The sequence below is a fragment of the Cupressus sempervirens genome, chromosome 11, assembly GCF_028749045.1.
Source record: "Cupressus sempervirens isolate cs-2001-9-10 chromosome 11, ASM2874904v1, whole genome shotgun sequence".
Lineage (NCBI taxonomy): Eukaryota > Viridiplantae > Streptophyta > Pinopsida > Cupressales > Cupressaceae > Cupressus > Cupressus sempervirens.
This window is the reverse complement of record NC_143128.1, coordinates 185,182,915-185,205,491: the sequence shown is the minus strand read 5'-3', so window position 1 is coordinate 185,205,491 and position 22,577 is coordinate 185,182,915.

Here is a 22,577-nt window from a genome sequence, read left to right as displayed (position 1 = left end):
GTTCATATCTTGCTAACTTAATACAACTTATAAGTTTCTCTAAATGACAACATTGATGTCTATTGATACTATCCTCTTAGCCAAATTTCTAAAAGAAACATTCCTTCATCACTTCTACAGTCAAACTTTCCAACATCATCTCTTTTAATATAATACTTACTTCCAAAAATTCTAAAGTATTTTATAGTAGGTGCATGTCCAAACCAATGTTCATAAGGTTCCTTACCAGTGCCTTGTCTAACTTGTACTCTATTCATTGTCTATATTGTGGTATTCAATATTTCTCTCCAAAAGATATGGGATACATTATTCTCAAACATCATTGTTTTAGCTGCTCTACTTATTGATTTGCTCCTCTTTTATGATATCCCATTCTACTATGATGTCTTAGGTGTTGAAAGCTATCTCTTGATGTCATTATACTCACAAAAGATGTTGAGTTCATTTGAAATAAATTCTCATCCTCTATCTAATCTCAAACACTTAATCTTCAAACCAAATTCATTCTCAGCTCTACTCTTAAATAGCTTAAACGTCTCAAAAGCTTTATATTTCTCTCTAAGAAATGATACCCACATCATCTTAGTAAAATCATCAATAATAAAAATAAATTACTTTTCACCATGAAATTCTCTTGTTCTTGCAGGACCACTCAAATCTGTGTGTACAATCTTCAACTTTATTGTAGTAGTAAATATTTTTCTTGGAAAATAACTTTTCTTCTGCTTTTCCATCACATAGACTTTGCAAGTCATGTTAGAAGGTTTCACAATCTTAGGAAAATGACTTACTACATATGTTGTATTGATTTTCATAATGTTATTAAAGTTAATGTCACAAAATCTCTTATGCCATAACCAACTATCATCGACTTTAGAAACCAAACATGTCATCTTAGTTGTTGGAAATATAAGGTAGGCAAGGTTATTGAGAGGGGAGGGGTGAATTAGGAACCAATAAAACTTTATCTTACTTCACCAATTAATCCTTCAGTTAATATTCTAATCTAATTGCATGTACAAAAGAATGAAAGAAAATAAATATTCATAATTTACACAAGATATGGTGACCTAGAAACCTTCCAATTAGAAAGTAAAACTGGGGTATGGATGATACCCACAAGATTTAGTATTGTAGTATAAATTTAATTTGTTAAGGCTTAAAATTGATCACTTTTGGTGATCTACCCTATTAGGAGCAATAAGGACTGTGAGGTCTACCTTGTTAAAGGATTTACAAACATACAATGAAGTATGCACTCGGTTAAGAGATTTAGAAAAGACTGTTAAGTCTACCCTGTTAAAGGATTTGACTGATGCACTTGTTAGGATGAACCAGTGGCTATTCTCTGATCTACAACTTTGATTTTCTGGTTGAGATTCCTTGTATTATAATGATCACTTAACTGTGATAGATAAATCTCTATTGTCCTTCATACTGTTTGTAGCCTTCTTTAATTTGCACTTCTGCTCATTATATTTTCTTCACATACATTTTTGGATATGATACAATGCATTACATATACCAATCCAAATCATAACTTACTAGAGTCAGCTACAATACCAATTTGATCATAATTCACAAAGTCGGTCCAAGTGCTATAACTCGAGTTCTGAAGACAAACTCGGTGATGTTGTGATACATGGAAAACACTATCAATGCTTGACAATATTTGGTACTCAGTTGAAATTGAATCTTGTTCCATACTAATCACTTCCAAGTAGCTTGAACTCGGTCAACACTGTGTGACTCGGTGAACACTGAGAAACTCGATAGCAACTGGATCACTTGGTTGACACTACATGCCTCGGTCAACACTAGATCCACTTCGTTAACTCTATGAGCTAAGTAGACATAGTATAACTTGGTTAACATACCATAGCTTGGTTAACATTATGATATTCTTCATTTCTACGGACTAGCTCGACAGACTCTACTATGCTTGGTTTGCACTGTACATTGTTTATGAAGCTCGGTAAATGCTGTGTAACTCAAAAAACACTACAAACTGACTCAAGTGCTTGATAGACACTGTATTCTAACTACTTGGCTTGAGAATAGTTGAATCACTTAGTTAACACTTCAAACTAAATGATAACCTCGACAGAAACTGTAGAGCTCAGTAGCAATGTAACCAATTAACTAAGTGTTGAGTCATTGATAGAAAAATTGACCTTAATGTCAACAATCTCCCCCTTTGACATTAGTGACAACTCTTATCAAAACAAAAATTTGATCATTCAAAACTATAAGTCAAAAATTCCTTTGTCATTGGTTTGTGTCTTCAACTTAGTTTGGCTTTCATTTGCTATAGCTTGGTAACATACTCTATTTTTCTAATTTTTCAAAATTGCTTTTGTAAAGGTATTTTATACTTATCCATACTACTCCTCCATACATACATCTCTCCTATATACATAGAAATGGAGTATAGTATACTTCTTCTCCTTTACAATATCTTTTCCCTCTTTACATATTACTCCTCCCTCTTTTTGACATAAATGCCAAAGGTGTATAATATCTATATGTTAATACCAAAATGTGACAAGAATTCAAAATATACCTTCAAAATAAGTAACATTGTCTTGTCTCAATTCTCCTATAGTACCTTTCTTGCATGCAATGCAATCTAAACTTCTACTAACAATTCCATCATGTGATCACCAATGGAGAAGTTGTTATCATGCATGAGTCTCTTTGCATGTACAATGTGTTTCTACAATGCATCCATGTTTGGAAGAATCGTGCCTTGGATTTCTACAATTGTGGCCCTGATCCTAGCTTCTTCCTTCAATAATTCTACTTGTAAATTTGTCAGATATCTAATCTTTGAATAATGTGCAGAACTATAGCTTGGGTCAAGTGACAGTTGGTGTGCACTTGCCTTCATGTTTTCATCTATCTTGGATAGTTTATCCTTAATCACCTTTGTAAAGATAGATGTGTTACTTGACAAATATTGAAACAACATTATTAACAAAGGTTTCTAGTGAGCCAAGAATAGTAGCTAACTCTACTTGAACTATTGCAATTATTTGTGTAACTTGTTCTAACACCCTATTCTCAAAATTTCTTTTTGCTCTTTGTAGTAGTTTATCCTATCCATTCAAGTCTTCATTATATTTATGGACAATTTCTGCAAACTGGTCCAAAATGGGTTGTTTGCTATCAACCTCAATACTTAGAGCATCAATAAATATGCTTTGTATGTCTTCAAGAACTGGTTTTCTTTCTTCTTTTCTTCTCTAAGCTTTTGTTGCTTGGTTCTCTTTTTCAGTAGTTCACCCATGGTATTCATTTGATTAGGGGTGATGGTAGAGATATCCCAATTTGGAATAACTATATCCTCATCTAGATCAACAGATTGTGCTTCTTTTCCCTTTTCCTTCAGAATGGTGGAAAAAAATTGCTTTCCCTTGTCTTAAACTTTAGTACTTAGTTGAGATTGGTTCTCAACTATCATTGTACTAGCTATGGATATACTTGGAATAGAAACAATTGTGGAAATTGATGGACTAGCAACAAATTTTGAAATGACACTAACAATAGGAATACCTTGTTGTTGCTCAATCAAGCTTGATGATGGAGGACCTTGATGCTCAACAGATGAAGTGTTGGGTACTTCAATCAATGCAACATTCAACTGAATAGATTCAGAGCTTGATTGGGTGCTTGGCATAGTAGTGGTATCCACAACCAACTTGGTAGAAGCTATCTCTGGGCCAGATTTCACTAAGGTTATGCTTGGAGAGTGAGAAAATGAGGCCATGACTATTGCTGCAATTTCCTCTATATTAGTTTCCTCAATGCTTTGAATGTCTAGAAGACTTCCTCTAGTAGTTTCTTATTCTTCCTCCTCATCATCCATATTTACATCATCTAGTTCATCATCTTTTATTTCCACATTTTCTTCCTCATCTTCATCATCCTTGTCATAAAAATGTACAACAAATTCACTAGGTTGATGCAACTTATAGATGTTCTTCCATGTACTTGTAGCTGCCTTCACCACATATTCAATGTCCTTAAGCAATATCATACAAGTTTTCAACTTGAGAGTGCACTTCTTCTCATTTTGCTTCAAGGATTCCTTTACTTTCTTCTTACTAAGATTCTGAATGAGTTGCTTCAAGGTCTATTCAAAGATGTCCTTGACAATCTTCTATGTATTTCCCATCTTAGATTTATTGCCTACAAAAGTTCATTAGGTATTTGTTGTGCAAGCTCATCTGGTGAATATTTCCATTTGCCCAATTTGGTCATAATGGTATCTTCAATCTGCCTTTTCTCTTCTGCATTCCTTGTGTCATATTTGAGAAATTTCAAACATGCCATGTCAGTTCCTTCTTCCATCTTCTTCAATCTTTCTTAAAGTGTAGGTGCAAATCTCTTGAAAATAATATGCTCAACTCATCTTCACCTAACTTTAATTTCTTCCTAGACTTGGCTGCCCTTCTTGTGAATACAATATGGGATGACTTAGTAGGTTTGGTTATGATAACCTTACTTTTCTTTCTTAGAGTCTCTTCTTCCTCAGATTTGTCTTCTTCTTCTTCATCATCTACATCATCATCTTCTATATCATCACCTTTTCCCTTGGTAAGCATTAGAGAGTAACTTGCTTTCTTAATGCTTTTTAGTAGCTTCTCTACTCTTTTTCTTCCTTTATTTATTGCTTGAGGTAGCTTGATCTCAAGCTCAATTCTTGCCTTTGCCTCATCATATATTCCAAAATGTGTGGCTTTAGGATCCACGTGCTCACTTAACAAAGCCTCTATGATATCCTTAGTGCCATCAATGTTAACCTCATACTCTAGAGTTTTAACCCATGCCACTCTAGGTCTAATTACATGAATGCATAATTTATCACAGTCCACCATGAAATATATATCATCCTTGTAATCTTCTACAAGTTTCTTAGGAATCCTAAAACTATTATGCATCTTCTCCTTGAATGATTCAAAGTACTTATCCATGATGCTATCAAAATTTTCACTCATCTCTGCTATATACTCATTTATCTGATATAAAATAGGAACATCCTTCCTCCATACTACTATCCTTTAGAAGGGAAAAATTTTAGAACAAAGAAGAATAAACATGTCAAAAGATATTTGAACTTACATGGGTTATTCTTTGATCTTCTGGTGCTCTCCATGTTTTTGTTGAATTGGTTCAACAACAACTCAACAAGGTCGAAGGATAGGTTATTCTTCATGACCTTGTATGCGAGATTGACAACTTCACATGATATGTTGTTTAACCAACTAGAGCTGTAAATCTTGTGTGCAATTACATGAATGCCAAACTTTGGTTCCATGTCTACTACTCCATTAATCTTCATACCTCTTTCATCCCACTCGACAAGAGTCCTCTTTTCCAATTTGACTTGACTTAGGGTTTTGGTTATTTTGGCTTTGTTTAGCATTAAAAGCCCAGTGATTCTATGAATCATTTTCTTTGTTATCTAAATGGGTTGGTCCAACCATAACTACCCATTGTGTACATGTCTTATAATATATCTAATCCATTTGACCTGAAAGTCTCTTGGCATATGAGAGCATCAAGCCCTTGGTTCCCAAATGTTGATGTTCAAGCTTTAATGTACCATCCACACATAATTCCTTGAATGCCTCATTCATCTCTAAGGTTCTGAGTTCCTAAATGGAACAATGATAAAAGGAATAGATACCATGTATGAGTAATACCTTAGGCAAAATTTGAGACTGTGCACTAGCTGGGTCGAGTGCCTCTACAATCGTTGGACTCAACTTGAAATTAGGTGCCTTGTAGTCGACTCCACGAACCATCATTTTAGAACCTTTCTTCACTTTTCTGCTTGGAGATGCCATGCTTGGTAGGGTTTTTGAAAGCTTCAAGAATTCTTCAACAACAAATACTCAAATCGCTTGGGGGCTGTGAATTCACTCTTCACAAATAGCTCTAGAAATTTGCGGTGAAACAATGCCTTCAGTTTCTTCCTTTTAATGAATTTCCTATGTTTGACCACCATTAATGCTTCATATTTCATACTCACTCAATGATAGGATGTCCTCCACTCAGTTTATTCTTTAATGCTTGGGAGACATCTACAGCTCGGTAGAGTCATTATCACTCGATAAGAACTACCAACTTTGTGTCTACAATAATATGCAGCCTGACCTTGCTTGGTAAGGCCTTGTCACTCAACCTTGCTTGGTGAGGTCTCCTACTTTTCATCATGCTCAGTGATCCTTGTGCATCTTGAATGCTAATATGGATCTTTCTTCTTGTTGGTTGGAACTAAAATTAGATTACTTCTTCTGAATCACAACCCTAGTGATCTCCATAAGGAACTAAGTTTAAATGATTGAACCACCCAACTCATTGACTTGGGTGTTATTCACTTCATGATTTTGATTTAAATTCTCTAGAGATTTTGGTACCCATTGCTACCTCCTTTTTTTTTTGATATTGTTAGCTTTGGTTTTCTTTTTATCTTCAATTCTACCTGCATTCATACAGTTCTTGGCAAGATGTCCAAGTTCTATACAAATAAAACATCCTTTTTGTATCTCTTTTTCTCAAATGATGTTTCACATAGTTTTCTCCAATGTGCCCAAACTCACCACAATAGTGACATCTACACCATGTGTTGTAATCCCATCCAAATATTGCTTTCACAATTTGTTCTGCTTGGTTTTTCACTCTGAAGATTTGTGTCCTTGTTTCATGCAATTATGACATTTACCTTCAAACTTAGGTTTTTATTTGCATTTACTTGCTCTATTACCATGCTTATTGCAATTGTAATACTTTCCATTGAATTTTACTTTACCATTACTCCAACATTTGTTTTATGTATGACCTATCTTACCATAGGATTGCAAGTAGGCCTTTTATTCTTTTGAGCTCCTTACTGAGATGATTCACCTTCTTTTGTGTATCCTATTCCAGCTTTGCCTTTATGTCTATACTAACTTTTTTCATTCAATTGATTCACAATTTCCTGAGATTTAATCATTCTTTTTTAAGGTTTTCTTTTCAATGTTGAGATCATTCTGTTGTCTTTCATTCTCTATTCTTAGATTCATAATCTCTTCATTTGTATTAGTGAGTTGATCAATGAAGTCTATTTGTTGAAGGGATATTTGTTGAATTTCAGTGTTCTTTTCTTTTATCTCTTCTTTGGCTTTGTCTTTTTCTCCCATGACTCCACATAATCTGACTAATTGGATTTTTTTAGCTTTCTGACTAAGATTGGAATTCTTTTCTAATAGGTCTTTGATTGCTTCATTAGTTTCATCTAAATTTATTTCAGGATATATGTCTTCAATTCTTTCTTCAATGCAGAGATTGTCATTCATTTGTACTGCAAGATCTTTCCTTCTTTGTAGTGATTGAGAGAGTTTCTCCTTTGCTTTCTTGAGTTGTCCAATGGCTAATTCAAGATCAAACTTTTCATTGTCAATAGCCTTATCTAGTCTATATACCTCCATTGCCTCTGATCTTTTCTCAAGTTGTTAAACTTCTAATGTGAGAACCAACAAGCTCTGATACCAAGTTTTAGAAATATAAGGTAGGCAAGGTTGTTGAGAGGGGAGGGGTGAATTAGGAACCAATAAAACTTTATCTTACTTCACCAATTAATCCTTCATATAATATTCTGATCTAATTGCATGTATGAAAGAATGGAAGCAAATAAACATTCATAACACTTTGACGCAAGATATGGTGACCCATAAACTTTTCAATTAGAAAGTAAAAATGGGGTGGGGATGATACCCACAAGCTTTAGTACTGTAGTATAAAGTTAACCTGTTAATGATTATAATTGACCACTTTTGGTGATCTGCCCTATTAGGAGCAATAAGGACTATAAGGTCTACCTTTTAAAAATATTTACAAACATACAATAAAGTATGCACTCGGTTAAGAGATTTAGCAAAGACTATTAAGTCTACCTTGTTAAAGGATTTGACTAATGCACCTGTTAGGATGAATGAGTGGCTAATCTCTGATCTATAACTTTGATTTCCTGGTTGAGATTCCTTTTATTGCAATTATCACCTAACTGTGATAGATAAATCTCTGTTGTCCCTTATATTGCTTGTGGCCTTCTTTAATTCACACATTTTCTCATCATATTTTCTTCACATACATTTTTGGATATGATACAATGCATTACATATATACCAATCCAAACCATATCTTACTAGAGTTGGCTACAATACCAATTTCATCATAATTTGCAAAGTTGGCCCAATTGTTGTAACTCGGGTTCTAAAGATAAACTCAGTGATGTTCTGATACACAACAAACACTGTCAATGCTCACAAATCTTTGGCACTCAGTTAAACTTGAAGCTTGGTCCATACTAATCACTTCCAAGTAACTTGCACTCGGTTAGCACTGTGTGACTCGATGAACGCTAAGAAACTTCGTAGCAACTGGTCACTCAGTTGACACTGCCTGACTCGGTCAACCCTATATCCACTTTTTTAACATACCATAGCTCGATTAACACTACGATGTTATTCATTTCTACTAACTAGCTTGATAGCCTCTACTACGCTCAGTTTGCATTGTACATTGTTTACAAAGCTTGGTAAATACTGTGTAGCTCAACAAACATTGCAAATTGATTCAAGTGCTTGGTAGATACTATATTCTAACTACATGGTTTGGGAACAACTGAATCACTTGGTTAACACTAAAAATTGAATGATAAGCTTAGTAGCAACTAAGGAGCTCAATAGCAATGTAACCAATTGACTAAGTGTTGAGTCACTGATAGACAAATTGACCTTAATGTCAACATTAGTAGGGTTCAACTGGAAAACATTTTCTTTAGTTCTTGTACCTATTCCAATCAATGTGTCATTTTTTATTATTATGCATTTCTTCTCTATAAAATACAATTGATTTCCCTTTTCAACAAGTTGTCCAACACTTAAAATATTATGTTGCAATCCATCCACAAAGTAAACATCCTCATTGTGAGTATTTCCATCAAAAGTAACAGATCCTTTTCCTTTAATCTAACATGGTACATTATTTCCAACTCTAACTATTCCTCCATCATAGCTATTGAATTCAATAAATTTGTTTATATCTCTAATCATATGATGAGAACATCCACTATCTATAATCCAATCAGACATTTCTTCCCAATATGTGGTATCAAATATTTTTCTTCTCTTACTTTTTTTAAGGGATTTCTTCCTTAATATCAACAAATCCTATCTCATCATCCTTATCAACACTATCTAGGAAATTTACCTTCTTAAAATCAAGTTCATCATCTTCATTAACAAAGAAACAATCTTTTGGTATTTTAGATTTGTATGGCTTACTAGGCTTTATCTTCCCTTGTCTCTTAGGGAATTTAGATGAATAATGATCAAGTTTGTTAAATGTCCATCAAACAAGAATTTGATAACCTTTTAGTTCTTTCTTCATAAGAAATGCAAGACCTTCATCAATCTTCATGTCTTTTTCTTTTTTTACTATCTATTCTCTAGCATAGTCTCTTAAAATCAAGTTCATCATCTTCATTAACAAAGAAGCAATCTTTTGGTATTTTAGATTTGTATGGCTTACTAGGCTTTATCTTCCCTTGTCTCTTAGGGAATTTAGATGAATAATGATCAAGTTTTTTATATGTCCATCAAACAAGAATTTTATTACCTTTTAGTTCTTTCTTCATAAGAAATGCAAGTCCTTCATCAATCTTCATGTCTTTTTCTTTTTTTACTATCTATTCTCTAGCATAGTTTCCACTTGTACTCACACTCCTAGTTAATGTTGGTATGTATTTTTGTAGGTTGGAAGTAGTCTCAACTCTAGGTAACCCTTCATTTTGTTTCATCCATAATTTAGACTCCTACAAATTTTGAAGAAGATTTTATTTGGTAAATTTAGGCATGCAAGGAATAAATGATTCAATCATTTGTGCCTTCTGATGATAAGTAGGTGTCAAGGTTTTTAGAATCTTCCGTACAATCTCATATTCTAATTTAGTTCCACCACAACTTCTAATTCTTGCAACAATCTCGGATATCATACTAAAGTATCCCCTTATATTTTCATCATCCTGCATTTTAGTTCTTTGAAAAATACATATCCAACTCTGCAATCTATATTTTTTTGCATACTCATCACCTTCACATATAATCTATAATCTAATTTAAAGTTCATGTACAAGCTTAAATTTTTTTACCTCTTCATATTTTGATTATGGAAGAGCTAACAACAACAGTTCTTTAGCAAGCATGTTCAACTTGAATAGATCTTGAGCCTCTTGTTCACATGAATCAAGCTTGTCTTCATCTATTACACTCACTTTTGCCTAAATATAAACACTTTTAATCAAGTGTATTATAAATTAGAATATTAAATCACTTAATAGACTAATTAGACCCTTTTCCCAAATTAATTTAAATAATTCTAGGCATTTAGAATTCAACTTTGATAAATTAGCCAATAAATAAAATAAATAATTAAAATCCCCCAACATTCAATTAAATTAACATTTGAGCTACTATCTTTTGTGACAACTGAACCCTACATGCACAAACACACTCACTGGTCTAATCACATATTGCATTATGAATTTAGATTTACCAAAATAACCATAGGGTTAATAATAATCATAATAATATAGGCATGCCACCCATATAGGGATGACATTGGCTTAGAATGAAAGGTCAAGGTCACTATCTCTTGGTGTCACTATTGGGGATAAAAGTACACACTCACATCTTGTACTCATTGTAAATATATCAAATACCTATTTAGTAAAAATGTAAGCATAAAGTATGGATGTTCAATATAAAAATAATCAAAACACAAATAATCACATAGTCATATTGAAGGAGAACAAGACACCATGTAGATCTTATAAACAAGTGACTATATTTCTCTTCCCACTTTATACTAGCACCAATAGACAATAATGCATAGTATTGGTGTAGTACAACATAACAAGATATAATCACATGATATAGTATTTAGAGCATCTAACTAATCATTTAGAACCATATGAGCATATATCTAAAGAAGGTAGAAGACATATTACCACAACATAAAAGTACATTAGTAATGAATCCAATAACATCCATCTGTTATAAGTGAAAACCATATTCCAAATCTAGATACAAAACAAACTATGTATCATGTCATGGCATTATCATCATCATGCAAATATGATCAAACTAAATAGCAACAACATCTATCATCTAATAGCTCTGTTACTGGTAATCAAAATAAAATATAGTTAATAAAGAATCTCATCACACAAATAATCTAGTATATCATATTAAATTGGAAGCACCTCAATTTGATGATGATTTAGCATCCATTTAATGCAATTTCATCATTCATTTGTGTTCCTCCTCTTCTCTTCTCATTTATCCTAGGTAGAATTAGGGTAGGACCTAATAGATCCTCTTTAGTGTTCCTATTTCATGGTGTAAAGCTCAAGGTGGGATCTACCCACTTAGGTCCTCCCTTTCTTTCATTCAATCACTTAGAACTTATTTTACACACCTTAAAGGTCTTATCTCAAAATATGCACCTAATTTATGAGATTCGATACCTATTTCAAGGCCCCAAGGGAATCCCAAAGGTTTTGGGCCCTAGTTAGTAGGGATGTAGTGCATGCCTACTCAATCAGGGATGCATTACATCCCTACTGGGATAATAAGGGATGCAATATATCCCTACTAAGGTCCTATCTTAGGTCCACTTCTTAGGTCTCATGTTTGGATTGATATGGGGTGTTAATTTCTAAGTCTAGTCAACCCGTAGGAGAAAGTTAATTTTGGGCTCTTGATAAACCCATCCATTTGCCTCATTTTGCATCTCTCATTCATACAGAGAATCCATCACGTGCACTAGCACTCAAGTTCTCAAGCACTCTTCAAGCATTCAAGGCATTCAAGCAACCTCTCCATTGAAGATGAAGGATTCAAGCATTCAAGTAATTGAATGAGTTTATGCAAGATCTAGAATTTTCAACATTGAAGATCCCCCTTCATACATTTGGAGCCATTTGTTGCATATTCTACATCCATCCTTCTATTCATTCCTAAGGTAATTTCAAGCACATTTATTCATGAAGGTTTTGGTTTTAGTTTGATTTCATTTCTTATGATTTTTGAAGTTAAATCAAGGTTGTTGCATCATCATACTTGATGAAATTCTAAATTCAAGAGCATATTCATAGATTCACATTACTTCATGTTAGATCTATTTATACTACTTTCTAGCATTCCCTATTTTCTACATCAATTCAAGGTTCCTACATTGGGGTTTGACAAAGGAAAATACCCCCCGAACAACAAAACAAAAATCCTTTATTTTGCAAGTTGCAGATCTTGGAAGGAGGAATAGATTGTGAAGTTATATACCCTTTTCATCAATCTTTGAAGGTCTAAAATTAATTTTTCTTTCAAATATTTCTAATTAGGGATGCACTGCATCCTTGTTGCCTAAAGTCATCCTTACTAAGGAAAGTTGACTCTGCCAAATAGCTGAACAATTTTTGGGTTTTGTAGATCTCACCATTTTGACTCCAAATTGTGAGATTCAACACTTTTGGAGGTTTTTTGACATCCTATTTTTAGGTTTGTATCTTGCAAGGTATATCATCTTCCCTTTTCTATTTCAATACACTTTATCATCTCTTTATATTTCAACTTTATATTGCATATCTATTTACCTAAAAACCTATTAACATGGAGGTGAGAAGGAAGTACATTCAAGAAATTGACCCTTTTGCATTAGTTCATGAATTAACACTTCCTTTTGTGTTAATTGGGCCAACCTTAGGAAGTGAATCTTGGTATTTTCCCTTTATTAGTTGGTAGGGTGGTTGATTCCATTTCCTCCCTACACATCCAGTTATAATGAATAAAGTATTTCTCAGGTCAAAATAGTCATGGAACATAATGCAAACATAGGAGGCAATACATCCTCCCCACTAGGTATATTGTTGAGAATAAATTGAGGAAGATTGTTGTAGTCAATCATTGTTTTGTCACTGATGTCAAACCTACTAGTTATTGGTAAGACAACTACTTATATGATTTAAGTACTATCACTTATGTGATAGATGAAGAGGATTTGATCAAAAGATTTAGCAATAGCACCTAGAGGAAAGGTTGAGTTATGTTATGTAAAGGAGTATAAGAATTAGCTAAGACAATGATAACATGATGTATTGATAATCCACTTGAGGTTACAAAAGCTGGTTACACTAAGCAAATTTAGAAAAATAAGTTAAACAAAGTTTGTTTCCAAAGCTTGACCGAGTGGATAGTAGGTGTTGAGAAAATTTAGTGCAAGCCAAGAAGAAAATCAATTGGAGCCAAGTAAATGTTTATTCTAGTGTATTTCGAGCAAAACAATGGATGCCAAGTAAAGTTTAGTTGATGTTGAGCACTAGTAAACTTTAGTTTATGCCAAGTGATTCTACAAAAGATGCTGAGCAATGTAGTATGTGCCGAGCATTAGAAGCTAGTTAATGCTGAGTGACAACATTATTTAAAAGATCATGAATTCAAAGAATCCAAGCTAACAAGTTTGTTTTCTTAGATTGTGTGAACGAAGTGGAAGATAAGATTGATGAGCTGGTGGCACAAAATTCAAGGTAAACTATTTTTAGGTGAATTCAAAGAGGATTCAAAAAGAAGTTTCTAGAAGAGATATGGAATGAGGGGTAGATTCATTGTATCCTACATAATATGTCCTAACCCTAAATTGGATGATGGAGAATGAACGAAAAAAAATCTTAATTTCCTATTTATAGGGATGGCTGGTTAGAAGCAAGAGTTGTCATGAGTGAGAACCTAAGGAAGACAAGAAGTCAAGGGCATTGCTTTATCAAGTGATCTAAGAGAAGAGTCTTCATTAGCATGTTAAGAAAGAAGGCTTAAGGGTATGAATGCTTGAAGGATGAACAAGCTATCTGAGCTAAAATGTATGAAGGCCAAGTAGAAAGGAGGATTGAAATAGAGATCTATAATCTAAAAATGAATTTGTTAGTTGTTATCAGATCAAGCATTACTGTTACTCTTTAATAATTGTATCAATCTAGGGTAAATCCTTTGGATTAAGGTTGACCTAACAATCATTTGTAAATTCTTTAACTGGGTTACATTCTAAGTGAATGGTCTAAAGTCCTCTAACAAGGCTCACTCCTAACAGGGTGATTGAAATCTTTTAATAGGGTCACATTTAACAATGTGTATTGTAACCTTTAATAGGGTTGGCCTTTCATAAGGCATCACTTCAGAAGAGTGAAAAAGATTAGCATGTTACTAGTGATTTTCCCAAATTGGGTTTCCACATAAATCATTGTGTCAAATGTGTTGTTGAATCTGTTGTGTTTCATATTTACATTTCTACAAATTGATTTGATAGTAAGCTACAAGTTTTAAGTGATTGCATAATCTTATGGATGCATGCATGACGATAAATGTTTTATGGGTTCACTAAGCTGTGAAAAGTTTTATTCATATATCTAGACCTTGGATAAGTGATTCACCCCCCCTCTTAATTATTCCAAAGTATTCTGACAATTGGTATCAGAGCCATCTGCTTAAGAGGACTAGTTTGAAGGTACTAGAAGCACACAGATCAAGATGTCAAAAAGAGAAGTACCCAAGCATAGTAGAGATAACTTTCTTGTATGAAAAAGTTTGATGAAGCTACACCTTAGAGGACTTGGAGATCATGCACAATCTACCATTACTAATGAGCATGTTGATCCTACTAGAGCCCTAATAGCCAAGGATATGAAAAAGAAGAAAGAACACAACTAGGCAATGTTGGAGATTGCCTCTACCCTAAGCTATACCAAATTTGATGATATAAAATTTCTTGACAGTGCAAAGAAAATGTGGGATGCCTAACCACCATCTATGGAGGAGACACTAATGTTCTAAGATCCAAAGCTAAAAGTCTTAGAGGTAAGTTTGATGATATGAGAATGGAAGGAGGTTAAAATATTGCTCAATATGTTGCAAGGATAAAAGAAGTTGTTAATGTAATAAGAGGAGCTACTAGCACAATAGATGGTGATATTGTACTAAGCAAAGTTTTAAGAAACTTCTACCATGTATGCTATTAGAGTTTCTACAATTCAAGAACTAAGATGTATACTAGGGAATAATCTATCACTTGAAGGTCTGGTAGATAGGCTCACTACTTTTGAGCTATCTAACTTTGATAATTACAAACCTGAGAATATTGAAACTACTTTCAAAGCTAAGGTGTCATTGAAGGAACTTGATGAGAAAAAGAAAAAGAAAAAGAAAAAGAAAAAGTATGTGTCTAGTGACAGTGATATAGATGAGGAGGATGTAGAACAACTTGAAGCATTATTGATAAGAAGATTCCATAGAGGTAGAGGAAAGGTCAAAGGTAAATTACCTATCATTTGTTTCAATTGTAATGAGGTTGGTCATATTGCTGCTAGATGTCTAGAAAAGAAGTACCACAGAGGTGGTGACAAGTACAAAAGTAGAAGAGATGAAGACAACAAGGACTACAAAGACAAAGGCAAAAAGTCATGCTACGTTATTGAAGAGGAAACAAAAGATGAATATGATGAACATGATGATGAAGTGGTGTATGTTTCTATGAAGGCCAAATCTGATGAAGATGAGGCAATTGTACTTGTGACTTGTGCGAACAAGAAGGATAGATGGATCATTGATAGTGGGTGTTCACATCACATGATTGGAGACAAAAGTAAGTTCATTACCTTGAATTTTTATGATGGAAATAGTGTAAGATTTTGTAATGATGTACCATGTTTGATAAAAGGGAAAAGTTCTATCAAACTCACATATAAGATTTTATGTGATAATGTTTATTATGTTGAAGGACTTAACTATAATCTCTTGAGTTTGTCGCAACTGAATAATTCAGGATGTAAAGTTGAGTTTGAAAATAAGATTGCTAAGATATATGAGAAAGAGTGATCATACTAAGAGTAATCTATTCTAACTTGACATAGAGAATGCTACTTGTATAGTTGTAAAATATGATGATGTATGGCTATGGTACAAGAGGTTATGTCATGTTAATTTTGATAACTTGGTTAGTATTAGTAACATGAGAAAAGTTAGAGGTTTTCCTAAGTTGAAGAAACTTGATAATATAATGTGCGAACAATGTCAATTAGGCAAAATGACAATGTCAAGTTTCAAGAGTAAAACTCATACCTCTAAAGAAATAATAGAGATTGTTCATACTGACTTGTGTGGACCAATTGAAGTGCAAAGCTACAAAGGAGATAAGTACATTATTTTGTTTGTTGATGATTATTCTAGAATGATGATGGTTATGTTTTTGAAGAAGAAATATGATGCTTTCCACATGTTTAAGTGGTACTTAGCAAGAGTTGAGAAGGAAACAAGTAAAAATCTAAAATGTTTGAGATTTGAAAGAGGAGGAGAATTTGCATCAAATGAGTTCGAGATGTTCTGTAATGTTAAAGGAATCAAAAGACAAACATTTACCCTTGGAACCTCTCCATAAAATGGAATTGCTGAGAGGAGGAACAAATTTGTAATAGACTATGCTAGAACACTCATTATGGAGAAAAATGTTGCTTTGAACTACTAGAGAGAAGTTGTAAGTGCAGTTGTCTATACCTTGAATTCTGTACAAGTCAAGAAAGGTACTCATTCAACACCTTTTGAACTATGATATGGATACTCACCAAATATTAAATATTTTTAAGTATTTGGAAGCAAATGCTATATTCTCAAAGACTTCAGAAATGGTAAGCTAGATGCAAAAAGTAAAGAAGGTATATTCCTAGGATATTCCATAAGAAGTAAAGCTTATAAGTGTTTAAATACTAATGCTAACAAAGTTGTGGAAAGTGCAAATGTGAATTTTGATGAATACATAGAAGTATATGAGGCTGAACCTATGAGAGAACTAGAAGAATGAAAATCATTTGTATACTTGTATGAAGGTATGCCTGCTAAAGAAGATGCTACAAATCAAGATACAAACCAACATCAAGTTTTAGTGACTGTCGAGTCACATATGAATACCAAGTTGCATTTAGGAACTGAGCTATAGAATGAAGTTGAAGCACATTCTAATTTTGAGATTAGTATACATGAAAGAAATATTGAGCTACCTAACAGAGATGTACATAATGAATTTGAAGTTGAAAGACCAAATGAAGAAACTAGAGCTGAACCATGATTGTCTAAATATGTCAAGAGACATCATCTTGCTACACAGATTCTTGGAAATAAAGATGCTAGAACAATGAAAAGGAAAAAATTGAGAAATGATACATGTTTACTGAGCATGAAAGAACCTAAATTAGTGAGAGATGCCTTAGAAGATATGGACAGGAGTAAAGCCATGGAAGAAGAAATTGAACAAATTGAGAAAAACAAAACATGGACTCTAGTTCCTAGACTAGAAGTCAAAAATGTAATTGGCACCAAGTGGGTATTCAAAAACAAGCTAAATGAAAATGGTGAAGTCACAAGGAACAAGGCAAGATTAGTTTGCAAAGGATATGCACAAGAAGAAGGAATTGACTATGGAGAGACATTTGCCCCTGTTGCTAGATTGGAGGGAATAAGAACTCTACTTGCTTATTCTGCATACAAAGATTTCAAAGTTTATCAAATGGATGTTAAATCTACATTTTTGAGTGGCATATTAGAGGAAGAAGTTTACATAGAATAGCCAGAAGGATTTTTTGATGTTAATAATAAAACCATGGTATGTAGATTACACAAAGCTCTATATGGTTTGAAACAAGCACCAAGAGCATGGTATGAGAGACTTCATAAGAATGGATTTGAAAGGACTGATGATAAAAACAATTTGTACATGAAGGTAGATAAAGGAAAATGTATTTTTTTATCTGAAAGTTTTGTTGATGATATCATATTTGGAGGTCAAGAAGCTTTATGTAAGGCTTTCTCAAATGAAATGAAGCAAGAATTTGAGATGTCTATGTTTGGAGAGATCAAATTCTTTGTGGGTTTGCAAGTATATCAGATAAAATATGGTATATACATCACTCAATCAAAGTATGTCAAAGAAATATTGAAAACTTTTGGATTGGAAGATTCCAAACCATTAAGTACACCTATGGTGACAGGACACAAATTGTCAAAGAATGATGATTCAGTTGAGGTGAATCAAACATTGTACAAGTCTATATTTGGCATATTACAATATGTGTAGACTTGACATTGCATTATCTATAGGGATAGTTGCAAGATTCTCTACTAATCCTAGGGAGAATCATCTGATGGCTATAAAGAGACCAATGAGATATATGAAATGAACAAAAGAGTATGGTCTATACAAGAAAAATGAGAAATTTGAATTAAGAGCCTACACTAATGCTAATTGGGCTAGAAACATTGATGACAAAAAGAACACCAATGGAGGAGCATTTTTCTTAGGCAAAAGGCTGGTTACATGGACTAGCAAGAATCAAAACTGCACTTCACAATATACTGATGAAGCTGAATATGTTGCTACTATTGTAAATTGTACAAACATTGTATGGATCAAACAACTACTCAAAGGTATGAAGGAAGAGATCACATAACCAGTAACACTTTATTGTGATAATACAAGTGCTATAATATATCAAAGAATCCTATGATGCACACAAAGACTAAGCACATTCCAATCAAGTATTATTACTTGAGAGAATTAGTTCAAAATAAAGAGGTGAAGATTAAATATGTCAACACAAAAGAACAAATTGCTGATATCTTCACAAAAGCATTACCTAAGGATTCTCATGATTATCTAAGAGGTAAAGTAGGGGTGACACCTCTTTTAAAGGCTATCTAAGTAACAAAAGGAGTGCCCTGCATCAAACAAGCTAATTTTTCATATGTTACAAATTGATGCAGTGGATCTTACTTTAGGAGCTACCTAAAGTAATCAAAGAGCTAAAACTACAAATTAGTTACAAGCAAGGTGATAGAAGGATAAAATAAAGAAGTTTATATCTACATGTTAAGATGAGAAGTCTTTATCATTGTTGTCAAAGATGGAGATAGTTACTAATCAAGGGAAATATTAGAAAGAGGGAGACAACTATTGATTAGTAGAAATACAAGAGATTGGAGATTGAACAAAGAGGGAGAAATCCTAATATATAGTATGAGGGATCTACTATAGAAGGGTGATATAAGAAGTAATTCAGAGGGGGTCATAAGAATGAATTGATTGATTTTTTGATCAATCAAAATAGAACAAACTTTTGTAACCTATTCAAAATATGAAAGTTATTGATAGAGGGAGAGATTTCAATACAAGGATTTTTTTTTTTGAGTATTTTGTTGGTCTCACTATTTTAACCTAGTTAGTTTGGTTGATTAGTTTGTTTTTCCATCAATACCAAAGAGGGAGATTGTTGAGAATAAATTGAGGAAGATTGTTGTAGTCAATCATTGTTTTGTTACTGATGTCAAACTTGCTAGTTGCTAGTAAGACAACTGCTTATATGATTTAAGTACCATCACTTATTTGATTGATGAAGAGGATTTGATCAAAAGATGTAGCAATAGCACCTAGAGGAAAGGTTGAGTTATGTTATGTAAAGGAGTACAAGAATTGACTAATATAATGATAACATGATGTATTGATAATCTACTTGAGGTTACAAAGGCTAGTTACACTAACCAAATTTAGAAGAACAAGTTAAACAAAGTTTGTCTACAAAGCTTGACCAAGTGGATAGTAGGTGCTGAGAAAAGTTAGTGCAAGCCGAGTAGAAAATCAGTTGGAGCTGAGTATATATTTATTCTAGTGTATGCTGAGCAAAATAGTGGATGCCGAGTAAAGTTTAGTTGATGTCGAGCACTAGTAAAATTTAGTTCATGCTAAGTGATTCTACAGAGGATGTTGAGCAACACAGTATGTGCCAAGCATCAAAAGCTAGTTAATGCTGAGTGACTGCATTATTTGAAAGATCATGAATTTGATGAATCTGAGCTAACAAGTTTATTTTCTTGGATTGTATGAATGAAGTGGAAGATAATATTGATGAGCTGGTGGCACAGAATTCAAGGTAAACTAGTTTTAGGTGAATTCAAAGAGGATTCAAGGAGAAGTTTCTAGAAGAGATATAGAAAGAGGGGTAGATTCATTGTATCTTACCTAATCTATCCTAACCCTAAATTGGATGATGGAGAATGAACAACAAAATATTTAAATTTTCTATTTATAGGGATGGTTGGTCAAAAGCAAAAGTTGTCATGAGTGAGAACCTAAGGAAGACAAGAATTCAACTATGTTGCTTCATCAAGTGACCTAAGAGAAGAGTCTACATTGGCATGTTAATCAAGAAGGCTTAAGGGTATGAATGCTTAAAGGGTGAACAAGCTATTAAAGTGAAAATGTATGAAGGCCAAGTAGAAAGGAGGACTGAAACAAAGATGTATAATTTTCAAATGAAGTTGTACATTGTTATCAGATCAAGTCTTATTGTTACTCTCTAATAATTGTATCAGTCTAGGGTAAATCCTTTGGATTAAGGTTGACCTAACAGTCATTTGTAAATCCTTTAACTAGGTGACATTCCAAGTGAATGGCCTAAATTCTTTTATTAAGGGTCACTCCTAATAGGGTGATTGAAATCCTTTAACAAGGTCACATTTAATAGTGTGTATTATAACCTTTAACAGAGTTGGCCTTTCATAGGACATCACTTCAGAAGAGTGAAAAAGAGTATCATGTTATTGGCAGTTTTCCCCAAATTGGGTTTCCATGTAAATCATTCTGTAAAATGTGTTACAAAATCTGTTATGTTTCATGTTTATAGTTTTGCAAATTGATTTGACAGTAACCTACAAGTTTTAAGTGATTGCACAATCTTATGGATGCATGCATGATGATAAATGTTTTATGGGTTCACTAAGCTGTGAAAAGTTCTATTTATACATCCGGACCTTGGATAACTAATTCACCCCCCTCTCAGTTATTCTAAAGTATTCCAACATAGGAATACTTCTTGAAGCCCACAAAAAGATATGGGTACAAATATCTCAACCACATGGCATCCTCCCATGTGGATGAAGTCTTATAATACAGGTTCCAGTGGATCCTTACCTACTTTATATCCTCATCTCTAAGGGTTAGCCTTCACTACTAAAGAATGCATATGGTCTCCAAATAAAGTTTAGCATCCTCTACATGTAAAGTACCCCAATCAAGCACATGTGTCACATCGGGAATATACTATCTCAAAACATAAATATAGAATCCATCATGTATGTGTGATAGGCTAGGTAAAAATTCCAAGTGGCATGCAACATGACCAATTCTCTCTAAGATTCCAAAAGATCCAATAAAATGTAGTACTAACTTAGAGCCTTTTCCATAATAGATAGGTCTCTTGGATGGATGAACTCTAAAAAATAATTAGTTAGCAAGAGAAAAGTAATGATCCAACCGATGGGCATCTTATTTATTTTGTTGATCCTTTTAGTAACCAAATGCTCTTTAATACAAATAATTTACTACTCCATATCCTGAAGCATCTCTAGATCCAAAACTACTTGATCCTTTAATCAAGCCCAACTCAAAGGAGCACGACATGGTCTACCATACAAGGCCTCAAAATGTTACATGCCAAAAGAACTATGGTACCCATTATTATAAGAAAACTCAACCAAGTGCAAATAGTTCTCCCACTTCACCTATTGATCCATCACATACATACAAAGAATGTCCTCAAGAACATGATTCACCAACTCTATCTATCCATCTATTGCTAGGTGACAATCATAACTATAATTGATTTGAGCATCCAAAGCATGATAAAGAGATGCCTATAGTGCCAAACCGAGAACTAGATATCTATCTAAGATAATCCTACAGGGAATCCCATGAAACTAGATAATATCCTCCAAAAATACATGCACTATCAAAGTAGTAGCATATGATTCCCTTTTGGATGAAAAGTGAGCTACCTTGGACAATGTTTCCACTATCACTATAATGGAATCATAACAACATGATGACATAGGAAACCTTTGATGAAATATATGTATATAGTTTCGTACTTCCATTAGGGAATAAAATGTGGTTAGAAAAGGCTTGCATGATGTTGATGCTCTACCTTTTCTCTCTGATACTCAAGGAATTGAGCAATAAAATTAGCAACATTATGCCTCATCTATACCAAAAAGTAAAACTATCCAAGGTTGGTGTGCATCTCTTTTATGCTAGGATGTGCAAAATATGATGTACAATGTGACTCTGAAAAAACCAAAGAATGAAGATCCCCTGACACTAGTACATGTTCTTCAAGTGACACATTAGCCCAACAAACTCTAAAGAGTAACTTAGAAATTGTCCCTCAAGGGTACGTCTAGACTCAATCTCCACTCTAACCTCCTGATACCAAGTGCTACTAGGAAATCCTCCAAGATACAATTATGTACAAATCCATGCCCAAAGATAAGAATGAGATCTCATGCCTCCTTCTACTCAAAGAATTCATGAAAAAACTATTCTTCTCCTTGATGTAATGAACATCAAAATTATACTCACACAAGAACTCCATCCAACAACAT